Source organism: Podarcis pityusensis, assembly GCF_964106645.2.
Source record: "Podarcis pityusensis genome assembly, chromosome: W".
Lineage (NCBI taxonomy): Eukaryota > Metazoa > Chordata > Lepidosauria > Squamata > Lacertidae > Podarcis > Podarcis pityusensis.
In genome coordinates this window covers 241322-253131 of record NC_138045.1, presented here as the reverse complement: position 1 = coordinate 253131, position 11810 = coordinate 241322, and positions in this window count along the sequence as shown.

Below are 11810 nucleotides of genomic sequence, written 5' to 3'. Positions count from 1 at the left end.
CGGCAGCACCCAGATCCCGCACCGGAAGGAGGGGAGGGGGGAAGAGGGGGCTTCGAGGGGGGGATGGATGTCAGGGGTTCAGGAGCAGAGGCAAGGGCAAGGGAGGAAACAGAGAGCGAGGGAGAGGAGGCAGAAGAAAAGATGAGTGATGACGACGACCCGAGATCTCCGAGTCTTTCCAGTGAATCAGAAGATTCACAGAAAGGAGCACCAGTGGCCAGGGCAAGGGGGGAGCCTAGGGGGACACCCCAGGAAGATAGAGCCAGAGGGGACTCAGAGGGGAGCAGTTGGAAATCAGGACCAGCGTCACCGCCAGAGAGCAGGGAAGAGGAAGGGCGCCAGGGATCAAGCGCTGGCAGCTCACAACAGGGGGGAGGGCACGAGTCAGGAGTGGCCACACCTCCATCGGGGAGCGAAGAAACGGTCAGACGGAAGGTGGAAGGTTGGGCGCGCGTGCCAAGTTCAAATGCACAGGAAGGTGGCGCAGTAGGCAGCCCGGAAAGGGAGCCAGGTCCTAAAGCCCGCCGAAAGGAGGGAGAAGAGTCAGGGGGGTCAGCGTCAGCGTCAGAGGAATCCCGGAAGGAAGAGACCCCGGGGGGCAGAGGGAACCAGAGAAGAACAGTCAGGCGGAAAAGGTGGAGCAAGGCTAGGATATTAAGTTGGTGTACAAGGGGCGGAGACTCAGATGGAGCTTCGCCGATCTAACCATGAGACGTAGAGTTGCACGCAGCAGCTTGAGAATGGAAACTGTAACTCAATAAAGACTTTTATTTAATGATCGCTGGCTAGCGTGATCCTCTGTGAGCTAGGATCTGGAAGCAGCTCTGACAAACACTATCCATAATCTCGGCAAGGACCTTAAGGAAACTGTGTCCTAGTGGGGGTCCCAAACTCGGGCCGGCCCCATTCACCATCCGGGACTTCCAGAAACGTATTCAGGGTGCAATATTGAGGGCGGACACAGCAACTGGACTTGCTTGTGGTCAAGGGCCCCTACATTAGCTTACTGGGATTGGCATGGTTTGGATCACTGGGGCTAGCCATCACTGGGGTGAACTGCACTAGCTTACAAGTGGACGTGGACGCCATATGCAAGGAATTTCCGGGGGTTTTCGATGGGAAATTGGGACAGTATACGCCCCCCCATTGCTCTACAGCTTGACCCCGCAGTACGACCTGTCAGGCTCAAGGCCCGCCGGGTCCCGTTCGCCCTGAAACCCCGTATAGATGAGAAATTGGACTGGCTCATGGAGCCTGTGCCTAATGCCCCCCTGGGAAACCCCGATCGTCACACCCGTCAAGCCTAACCGGTCTGCATCTATGCAGACTACAAATGTACCATAAACAAGGCCCTCATGGCCCATGCATACCCAGTGCCAGTGGTCAGCCATGTCCTTGCCACCCTGGTTGGGTCAAAAAAAATTGGCAAGCTGAACTTGGCCCAAGCATATCAACAGATGCCGGTAGATGAGGCCACAGCAGAGGCACAGACGATTGTGATGCACAGAGGAGCGTTCAGGGTAAAGCTGCTGCAATTCGGTGTCAGCGTGGCACCAGGAATATTCCAGAATCTAATGGACTCCCTCCTTAAAGGGATTCCTGGCGTCACTCCCTTCTACGATGATGTGTTGATTGCTGGGTCCACACCAGAGGAGTTTGAGGACCGCCTCTGCACCGTTCTGCACTGTTTCCAGATGGCAGGTCTCAAGGTGAAGCGGGAAAAATGTCTACTAGGAGTGCCTCAGGTGGACTTTCTGGGATTTATGGTGGACGCAGAAGGGGTCCACCCGACTGGGGACAAGGTACGGGCCATTTGTGATGCCCTAGCACCCAAGAGCAAGACTGAACTTCAGGCCTTCTTAGGACTATTGAACTTTTACCATTCCTTCCTTCCCCACAGGGTGGCGGTAGCGGAGCCCCTACACAGACTCCTGGACAAGCGGGCCCCTTGGGTGTGGGCCAGCGCCAGGAGGCCGCATTCCAGGCAGTCAAGGACTTGCTCGTCTCAAACTCGGTCTTGGCACACTTCGACGAGAGGCTGCCAGTGGTGCTAGCATGCGACGCCTCGCCCTATGGCATCGGCGCTGTCCTGGGACACCAACTCCCGGATGGAAGAGAGGTGCCGGTGGCATACTTTTCCCAGACACTCAACGCAACCTACTCGCAAATCGAACTACTCGCAAATCGACAAGGAGGGTCTGGCAATCGTGAAGGGAGTAAAAAAATTCCATGATTTCTTGTACGGGCAGCCCTTTACCGTGGTGACTGACCACAAGCCATTGCTTGGCTTGTTTGCCACTGAAAAGCAGACCCCCCAAGTGCTGTCTCCTCACATCCTCAGGTGGTCAATTTTCCCTGCCAGCTACCAGTATGCACTGATTCACCGCCCTGGGAAGGCGATGGGCCACGTGGACGCCCTCAGCAGGCTACCACTACCAGAAACAGGCCCCAACCCAGCACCCGCTCAAGAGGTTATGAGCCTGGAGCTGCTTCCCGATCGCCCCATTCAGGCACAAGAAGTTGCACACCATTCCAAGAAAGATAGGGTCATCTCCCGGGTCCTGGACTGGGTGTGGAGGGGATGGCCCAGCAGCAGCCCCGGGCCAGAATTCGCGGGCTACACAACCTGCAAACATGAACTGTCAGCCCACAAGGGGTGCCTGTTATGGGGAAGCAGGGTCGTTGTTCCCCAGCCCCTCCGCAAAAGGGTCCTCACAGCCCTACACGAGACACACCCAGGGGTAGTGAGAATGAAGGCCCTTGCCAGGAGTTATGTGTGGTGGCCGGGGATTGACAGAGAGATAGAGGCCTGGGTCAAACACTGCCAGCCAAGAATCCTGCCCAGATCCCCCAAGGGCCCCAGTCCAGTCCTGGGAGTTCGCCCGAGCACCATGGTCACGCCTGCATGTGGACTTCGCTGGCACCTTTCAGGGGAAAACATTCTTCATAGTGGTGGACTCCTACACCAAATGGCTGGAAGTCGCACTGGTACCGTCCACTTCCACGTCCGCAGCCATCCGGGTACTACGCAGGCTGTTTGCAACCCACGGGCTCCCTGACACTCTTGTCTCAGATAACGGAACCACATTTATGTCAGAATTCCAAACCTTCACAGCGCAGAATGCCATCTGCCACATCTGCTCAGCGCTATTCCACCCTGCCACCAATGGCCAAGCAGAACGCATGGTGCGGACCACGAAGGACACCATCCGCCACATGACGCAAGAGGATTGGGAGTACTGCCTTGCCACATTCCTTCTAGCACAGCACCCCCAGCTCAACGACTGGCTGGAGCCCCGCTGAACTACTATTGGGTCGGCACCTTGCAATCAGACTGGACCACCTTCACCCCGATAAAGCTCAGGATGAGGTAGTGGTGGGGGAAAGCAGGAACCCCTGGACCTTTGTGGCCCAGGACCCAGTGTACGCAAATAATTTTGGGGCAGGCCCAGCATGGGTACCCGCCACAGTCACCAGGGTCACTGGCCCTGTGTCATACGAGGTGCTAACGGATGGGGGGCAATGCTGGCGCCGCCACTGTGACCAGACACGGCGACGATTCCCAGGAGAAAACCAGGAGGAGGACAGGTCAGAGGAGTCCCAACGGAACAGTGGGGAAGTGAGGCCTGTAGAGCAGGAGGGGCAAGCAGGAGAGGCAGAACCAGTAAATACAGAGAGGACCCGCGAGGCCGAAAGGACACTGGAATCAGAACCATGACTAAGCGAGCTGGTTGCGCCAGACCAAACAGCCCCATCACAGCCAGCATCCTTGGAACACGAGCCAGAACCTGAACCCCGGACCAGGGAACACCCCAGGCCGCAACGCACACGTAGGCCACCGGCGTACCTTGAGGACTATAAATGCGACCTCCCGGGCAGGACTGGAACTTAGAGGGGAGGGGTGTTATGTACTGAGTTGAATAGAATCCAAAATGCAGCAGTCTGATTGGTCCTAGAACAATAGGATCCAAAATGCAGCGGTCTGATTGGTCCTAGAACAATAGGATTCAGAATGCAGCAGTCTGATTGGTCCTAGAACAATGCAGCAGTATGATTGGTCTGCAGGAGCCACCCAATCCAGCTCCAGATGGAAGTGAATCCACAACCTGATTGGCCTACAGGAGAATTCTGGAATTAGCCAATCACGTTGTCACGTGCAGCCCATTGTGTAAATAATGTATATAAAGCAGATACTTTGGGGAAACTTTCATTCCTCCTCACCACTATGAGCTGAATAAAGAGCATGAAATCCACGCTCGACTCTGAGTATATTTCATAACCCCTTCATGCATTAGAGGAGGGCCTTAGATGGTGAATGAAGGGTACAGGCATGTTGACTGCAGCAAAGGTATTCTTTCAAATACTGGGGTCCCAATGCATAGGTTTATAAATTAGAACCAGCACTTTGAATTGAACCTGGAAACCTATAGGCAGCTAGAAGCAAGTAAGCAGAGCAGACAAAAGGTTCAAGGAGAGCTTTTAAAAGTACTTCTTCAGCTAAATGTACAAACACATTGCTTCTGTAAGAGATGGTGAGAATGGCTACTAGCATAATTAGCTTTAACATTAATTTGAGAGCCAGTGTGATGTAATGGCGAGAGTGTTGGATTAGGGCTAGCCATGAAGCTCACTGGGTGATCTCTCAGCTTAACCTACCTAACAGGATTGGTCTGAGGATAACAAGAAGAGGAGGAGAAAGATACACCCTTCAGCTCCTTATGTGGAAGGAATGCAGTGCATTTAATACCACTTTCAGGTGGATCCATGGAAAGCAAACACTAACGTGATATAACATATGGCTGGTTCACACCTTGATTTCTCTGTATGGCTCTGACTCCACGGAACACTGTTGTGTTTCGGACCAATCTGACTGTTCTACCTGTGGTTTTCATTTATTTCTTTAATGGCATGTTTGAACATGCAAATCAAGTTGTCACTGGATGATGCGCACATCAAGTGATGTGCATGTAGGTGCGAATCAACTCTGGGGTGGAATCTACACACACACAAAATGCTGTGAAAATGTTTTTTTAAAAAAACCTTTTGAAAAATACATTGAATTTGGCATAGCTCACTGTTGACATCCAGTGTCACATTTGTATACTGCACTTTACAACGCATATGTTTTATTTGCAGCTGTATAGCTGAGTCCTGGGTAAGAACAGCTTGCCATTTTTGAGGTCTAAGGATGGTTAACACCCCCCAAATGTTATATAATAAAATAAAAATAAGTTGTTCTTATATTAAACAAATCTAAATCCTACTGTTCAATCAAGGAGTTCAAGGTGGCTCTTTTCCCTGCCTTCAATCTTATCCTCACAATAGCCCTGTGAGGTAGGTAAGGTTGGGAAATGGTGAATAGCCCAAGATCACCCAGTGAGCTTTATGGTTAAGGGGGGATTAGTTTCTGTCAACTTGCATGCAAGTATCCAAATTAAAAATGGTTGCAAGACTACTCACAAATGTTAGGATTTAGACTGCTCAGTTGGCAAAGCAACACAGTTCCCACTATCATATATGAAATGGAATGCAAAAAGGGGAGAAATGAAATGATGAAACCACAGAAGCCATGTGATACAGTTTCTAGGCAGAATAACAAAGGCTGTTTATCATCTTAAAAACTAAACCAACATATTAGCATCCTCTTAAATGCCTGGGTGGGGAGCTAAAGCCCAGGGGCCAAGGGTGGCCCTCTGACCTTTTCTATGCGGCCCATCTTCTTTGGCGATCACTCATAGCTGAGTAAGATTGTCTTCCATAGACATGGCTTTAACAATGAGTCCGTAAGTGACTGTGGAAGCCAATTCTGGACCCACACATCCTTCAACAGTGAGGACATTGGTTTCCGGGCTGGAGTTGATCACGGTGTGGATTTGCCGAGCATGCCTTCCTCTTAGCATGTTTCTCCCTTGCGTCCTGAGTTTGAGTGTCTTCAAAGCCCATGACACCTTTGGTAAAGGCTGTTCTCCAACTGGAGTGCTCGCAGGCCAATGTTTCCCAGTTGTCACTGTTTATACTACATTTTTAAAGATTTGCCTTGAGACAGTCTTTAACTGTTTCTTTTGTTGACCACCAGCATTACACTTTCCATTTTAAAGTTCGGAATAGAGTAGTTGCTTTAGAAGACGATCAAAAAACCAAAACCATCTTAAAAACCAAACCAACATATTAGCCTCCTCTTAAATGCATGGGTGGGGAGCTCAAGCCCAGGGGCCAAGGGTGGCCCTCTGACCTTTTTCTATGTGACCCATAACACTCCCCAGCCCAACTAGCTAGCCACACCCTCTCTCTGGCCTTGTTTCACACCCTCCTAGGTGTCCTTGCCAGGCTGCAGTGCGTTCTTGAACTCTAATCATGCCTCATGTTTGTCTGGTTGGTGAATACAGATGTGGGTGTAGACACTGGCCTCTTTACCAAGTTAAATTTCTCACTTCAACCTTTGGTATAAGGCCCTTGAAGGTGGCCCATGAGGGTGTGTGGCCTTAGGTGGAGAAAAGTTCCTTACCCCTATCTTAATGGATAATCACAGTGACCATTTGCAACGTGAATGGAAATCACTGCCCTAAACAATGAAAAGTACACACAGAGACCAGAATAGCTCCCACTGTGAACCAAGACCAGCCCAGCAGAGTAATGGTTGAGTGGAACTGCACTGGATTAACTTGTCAGTACAGAGAACAGCCTTTGATTTAATTTGAAAAATTACAAAATTATATTTATCTTCTGATTTTCCAGGTGACAGGATTAACTGTGGAGCATTCTGCTTTCTCCCTATTCCTTCTAACATAATTTGACAGCAGTGGCTTTTAGTACAAGGCACTGTTCGATGGGCACCATGTCTTGGATAATGAAAATGTCTGGGGAATAGCACAGCATAATAGGGAGAGCTTGTTTTCTTCTCTCCAGAATGCACTCAATTGGTCAAGGCCAGACAATTGAATCTGCAGGATCTTGATGAGCTGCAGAAGCTGTTCATGCACCCCAGCGGGATGGTGCTTAGGGACTGATGAAATGCTTGCTGCAATTTCCAGAAGCATTTCTGCCAAAAAGTGGCATCATATTCTGAACATTCATCTGCAAAAGCAGATGTGCTGTTTTTGCAAGGGCATAATTTCCCCAATAGAACCATGTGCAACAAATGCATGCTGCCAGTATAAGGATTTTGGCTTGCACAACAAACCGTAGTCCCCTAAATCTCTTTGGAGCAGATTTGGGGAGGGTCTGTGGCAAACAGGGAGGAGAGGGGAGAAGGTTCTGTTGTTCCTTAGTTGAAGACTGCCCCCAGTTTGTATCTGATCATAGTTTCAGTCATTACTGTATTGGTCCAAATATAAGACACAACCGCAAATAAGCCACACCTTTAAAATTCAAGGCTTATTTGTGGGGGCAGCCCGGTTCCCAGCACTACTGCCCTGAATGGGGACAGGGGAGCACTTGGCGCGCGCCACCCCCCCCAAGCCGGTGCTGGCACTCAATTTTGAGCACACTATACGCAAGCCTCCTGGCAATACGGGGGCCGGGGGGCGGCCTGTGCTGGTGCTCGGCACTCCATTCCCCAAGCCGGTGCTGGCGCTCAGTTCTGAGCATGCTGCGCGCCTGCCTCCCGACACTACCACCTTCTGGCACTCCTGGCACTACCTCCCCAAGCCAGGGCTGGGGGAGGCTTGGGAGTGGCGGGCGGGCTGCAGGCTGTTGTCCCACGCTCTCGGGCTGCTTCCGGGGGGAGGAGGGAGCCATGCCGCTTTGCTGGCAGCCTCTTCCCCTTCCTTGACAGCTTGGAGGAGGCTTGGGAGTCGAGGGTGGGCAGTGCACCATTGCCTACGCTCCCAGGCTGCTTGTGGGGGGAGGGGGGAGCCATTGTCCTGCAACCCTGATGCCCCTCCTGGGCAACTGTTTCATCAGCAATGCCATAAGGCCACAAATATAAGCCGCACTTTAACTTTTCACAGCCGGAATTTGGAAAGGGAAAAAAATGTGACTTATACAAATTTATTTAAATTTATAAACCCCTTTGCTGTAGGAATAAAACTCCAAATGTGGGGAGCAAATGTGGTGTAGTGGTTAGTGTTGGACTAGGATATAGGAGACCAGGTTCACATCCCCATTCAGCCATGAAACTCCCCAGATGGCCTTGGGCCAGTCATCAGTTATAGGCCTAGCCTACCTCACTAGTTTGTACTGGGGGTAAAATGAGGGAGGGGAGAACTGTGTGCACTACCTTGAGCTCTTTGGGGGATAAGTGGAAACTGGATTGAAATGTGTGATGGGACGATGAGCTGCTTGTGTGTAAAATCCTAGTCCCTCAGAGTTTGGTCAAGTTTGCAAACCTCTGTCTGTAACGGAGCCCCTTAAACATGGCTCCGTCAGTCGCTGGCAGATTCCGACAGTGGTTGCTTTCGGAATCGCTTCCAACATAAAAGCTCCTTAACGGAAACACGTCTTCTGGACTCTCTGCGTGACAGTTTCCGGCGAGGAGTGGGTGTCCCTACAGGAGGTCCTGAAACCTCCCCACTGTTTTCGCTGGAAGTGTCTCTGAGCCATCCCTCCAGCTCCCTTTCCCTCAGCTCAGCTCCTCTCCCCCTACTGGTTCCCTCTTCAGCTGCTGAGTCTCTCCCAACCTGTGTGAGCCCTTTCACTTCCCTTCCTTCCGATGGCAGTTCCCTGACATCCACCTCCCCTCCAGGGCCCCCTTCATCCCCTCTCGCCCCCTCCTCTACGGGCGGTGAGGAGGCAAAACCCCGGAATGAACTTCCTTCATCTTCCGATGTCCCGAACACTTCTCTCCACCTGTTGCGGTTCCTGGTCTCGAAGTACTCCTCCTCCTCAGAGTCCATCTCCCCTTCCCCTTCCGATTCCGAGAATCCTTCCAACTCCTCCTCCTCATCGGTGGTCCCAAAGTATTCCCTCCGGAACCTCTCCACAGGCTGAGGTTTCCTTGGGAACCTTTGATGGAACGTTTCTATCAATACCTCGTCATTGATATCTTCTGCCATTACCCAAGTGTTTTCTGACTCCGGTTCTCCTTCCCACACTACCAAATACTCCACCTGATCCCCCTTCCATCTGGCGTCGAGGATTTCTGCCACATGGCTGCTGCATTCCCTTTCTTCTATGACCGGTCCCCGAGTGGCCATCCCTTCTCGTCCCCCCTCATACGGTGACAGTAACGACCTGTGAAATACTGGGTGCAGTTTCATGTGGTTGGGTAACCGGAGCCTGAAAGCCACTGGGTTGACCTGTTGAATGACCTCAAAGGGACCCAATCTCCTGGGTCTTAATTTCTTACAACCTCCTTTGAACGGCAACCCTTGGGTTGACAGCCACACCCTATCTCCCACCCTTATGGTTTCACCTTCCCTTCGGTTCTTGTCTGCCTGCCTCTTGTATTCTTCCTTCGCCCTTTCTAAGTTGAGTTGGAGCTGACGATGGATTGCTTCCATTTCTTCTACAAAATGCTCGGCTGCCGGGACACCCCATCTCTCCCCTTCTCCCCCTGGGAAAGCCCTGGGATGACACCCATAATTAGCCAAGAAGGGGCTCATCCCTGTGGACACATTCTCGGCATTGTTGTAGGCAAATTCCGCCAGCGCCAACTTTTCTACCCAGTCATTCTCTCTGTCATTGACATAACACCTCAGGTATTGCTGGAGGACCCCGTTTGCTCTTTCCGCCTGCCCGTTGGTTTCAGGGTGCCGGGCAGTCGAAAAGTTGACCTCCACCTGCAGTAAGCTCATGAGCTTCCTCCAGAACCTGGAAGTAAATTGTTTTCCTCGGTCTGAGACCACCCTCAATGGCACTCCGTGCAACCTAAAAATGTGTTCTACAAATAACTTCGCTGTCTCTTCCGCCGTGACTGCATGCGAGCAGGCTACAAAGTGGCACATCTTTGTTAGTAGGTCTACCACCACCATGATGGCTGTTTTCCCCTTGGACTTCGGCAGATCAGTCATAAAATCTATCGACACTGCCTCCCAAGGTCGTTCTGGGGTTGGTAAGGGTTCTAATAGCCCCGCCGGTGCCCGCCTCTCCCCTTTGGCTCGCTGGCATTGCTCACACCCTCTTACATACTCCCGTACATCTTCCCTCACCTTAGGCCACCAAAATTCCCTGGTGACCAACCACATGGTTTTGTGTTGTCCAAAATGCCCCGCCGTGGGGCTGTCGTGCAACTGCTTGAGTACCCTCCCCCTTAAGTCTCCTTCAGGGATATACAGTGCCCCTTTGTAATACAAAGCTCCATTTCTTTCCTCGAAACCCCCTGGTTCCTCTCCCTCACCCCTAAAACCTCTGAGCTTATTCTGGGCGTATTCATCATTCTCTGTTTCCTCTACCAGTTCTCTTTGTCCCACCAATGCCGCCCCACACACCCAGCGGTCCTCTGGAATGACATGTCTCTCTTCGGGTGCTCCCTCCCCCTCCAAATATTCAGGTTTGCGTGAGAGAGCGTCCGCCCTAATGTTCTCTGGGCCTGGCACGTAACAAATCTCAAAGTTAAATTTGGAGAACTCCTGGGCCCATCTCACTTGCCGTTGGTTGAGCACTCGTGCCGTCCTCCAATACTCTAGGTTCTTGTGGTCAGTGCACACTTGCACCTTATGTTGTGCGCCAATTAGCAGGTGCCTCCATCTCCGGAACGCCTCATGAATGGCTAGTAGTTCTCGGTCATACACCGTGTAGTTCCTCTCGGATTTGTTCAGCTTTCGCGAAAAAAAGGCACACGGTCTCCACTCTGACTCCTCCTTCCCTGGCTGCAGAAGCACCGCCCCAATAGCTCTGTCTGATGCGTCAGTTTCCACTCTCATCGGTTTTTGTAAATCCACATGCAGGAGTTGTTGTTCCGAGGCGAAGGCCCTTTTTAGTTCCTCAAATGCTCGCTCCGCCTCCTCAGTCCAAACGAACTTCTTCTTACTGCTGAGACAGTCCGTAATGGGCGCCGTCAGGTGGGCAAAGTTTCGGATGAACTTACGATAGAAGTTCCCAAATCCTAGGAACCTCTGCACATCCTTCCTTGTTTTGGGTGTTTTCCATTCCAGCACCGCCTGGACCTTGCCGGGATCCATGGCCAATCCCTTGTCTGACAGGCGATACCCCAGGAATTCCACCTCCTTGGTATGAAACTGACACTTCTCCAGTTTCACCCACAGCTGGTTGGCTTGCAGCCTGCTCAACACTTCTCTGACGTCTCTCACATGCTGCTCCTCATTCTCAGAATACACCAACACGTCGTCTAAGAAGGCCACACAATTCTTGTAAAGCAAAGGCCCCAGGACGTGGTTCATAAACGATTGAAAGCACGCGGAGCCTCCTTGTAGGCCGAAGGGCATAACTAAATATTCAAATGCCCCCAAAGGGGTGAACATGGTGGTTTTCCATTCATCCCCCTTCCTTATTCGTATCAGGTTGTACGCCCCCCTTAGGTCCAGTTTAGTAAAAATCTTTCCCTTCCTGACCCTTGTCAAAATGTCGTCAATCCTGGGCATAGGGAAAGCCACTGGTTCTGACACTGCATTTAAGGCCCTGAAGTCACACACAAGCCTCGGCTTGTTCGTGTTTTTTTTATCCACAAAAAACACTGGGCTGCCCCCCACCGCCCTGGACTCTCTGATGAACCCTCTCTTCAGGTTCTTGTCAATGAACTCTCTTAGCTCCTGCATCTCTCTGTCTGACATGGCGTACAGCTTGCCTACAGGGAGCTGTGCCCCAGGGAGTAAATTGATTTGACAGTCAAAGGGTCTATGCGGGGGTAGTTGGTCAGCTTCCCTTTCGCTGAAGACGTCGCGGAGATCTGCGTATTGTCGTGGTACCTTCAC